The sequence below is a fragment of the Pseudophryne corroboree genome, unplaced genomic scaffold (genome assembly GCF_028390025.1).
Source record: "Pseudophryne corroboree isolate aPseCor3 unplaced genomic scaffold, aPseCor3.hap2 scaffold_1393, whole genome shotgun sequence".
NCBI classification, from domain to species: Eukaryota; Metazoa; Chordata; class Amphibia; order Anura; family Myobatrachidae; genus Pseudophryne; species Pseudophryne corroboree.
Genome location: NW_026968019.1, coordinates 68,274 through 69,682, shown reverse-complemented (window position 1 = coordinate 69,682; position 1,409 = coordinate 68,274). Strand labels below are relative to the sequence as shown.

At 33.9% G+C, this 1,409-nt stretch overlaps 1 non-coding gene across 1 annotated transcript; it reads right to left on the bottom strand.

The window, feature by feature from the left end:
* Positions 1–341: 341 nt before the first annotated feature.
* TRNAN-AUU (transfer RNA asparagine (anticodon AUU)) lies at positions 342–415 on the bottom strand. The gene has a single exon. It is a non-coding gene; the product is annotated as a tRNA-Asn (tRNA).
* Between the last annotated feature and the right edge of the window lie 994 nt (positions 416–1,409).

Sequence of the window (1,409 nt, the reverse complement as noted above, 5' to 3'; positions counted from 1 at the left end):
AAGTTTAATTTAGTAATAGGTGAAAAACCATCCTTACAAAGGTGTTAATCAGAGACTTGGCTTTGTGGACACTTTTCAGAGAACAAATTTGTTAGCATAAAAATAAAGCCAGAAAATGAAGAGCTGTTTAATCACTCGATTGGATTTTTCTGCCAGCATATTTTTTTTCTCTGCAACCCACTGCTAAATTGTGCTTCCTAGCTGTTTTTTTATAAAATCACTGAATCAAATCTAACTCTGATTACATCAGAGAAGGCCATGTACCCTACACCATAAGAGGGGGTTTGAAATTTTGACTTGTCTACTTAAATATCACCAAAATCTGATCACAAGTTTAATTAGGTCCCTGGGTGGGATTGAACCACCAACCTTTCGGTTAATAGCCGAACACACTAACCGATTGCGCCACAGAGACACTTTGCAAAAAGTGCCTGCTGACAAAGGCTAATAAGCATACATCTAGAACGTTTCCTAGAAAAACATTAAAAAAATCAATAATCTGGAGAGTTTTTGTAAGATGTTTCTTCCATCAACTAATGAATAAACACATTGGTACTTTCCCATGATGAGTGAGTGCTTCAGGATCTCTTGCACTTACATGTGCAGCAGAGTACTGCAATGGAAGCATGCTGGACCCATAACCCAGAGGTAGGCAGATTGAAACTATCCTTTGCTATATGCATTTTTTTTGTTAATTTAAGTAATCAAAACTGGGATTGATATTTTTGCTCTTTTATTTTTACTTAAAGTACAATAACTTTTACCATTTTAATTTGTTTTAATAGTATATTGACAGTATAGTTTTCTTTCAAAAATCCACTTAATTTTCTTTACCCTGTTATTAAAATGGTAATTGACAAAAAAAACTACATTGTCACCAGAAGAGCAATACAAAATGTACAAGTGATATATTAAAATCATCTTTCCAGCTTGAATTTCAATGATGCATTGGGGCAACAATTTTGTGAGAAACATCTTCACCCTTAAATAAAGATTTTCGTAATTCCTTACCTGTGTGCTAATTAGATATCACCTTGTTTTCACATTAAACAGACTTCCACATGAGAAAGCAGCAAGGATGCAGTGGCGTTAATGTTTCCTGGTGTCAACCTGTATTATTTCAGTAGACATTGAAATGAGGATGCATCTTGCTGCCTTTCCAATGAAGCAAGTTTAATTTAGTAATAGGTGAAAAACCATCCCTACAAAGGTGTTAATCAGAGACTTGGCTTTGTGGACACTTTTCAGAGAACAAATTTGTTAGCATAAAAATAAAGCAAGAAAATTAAGAGCTGTTAAATCAAGCAATTTGATTTTTTTTTGCAAGCATATTTCTTTTTCTCTGCAACCCACTGCTAAATTGTGCTTCCTAGATGTTTTTATAAAATCACTGAATCAAATCTAACTCT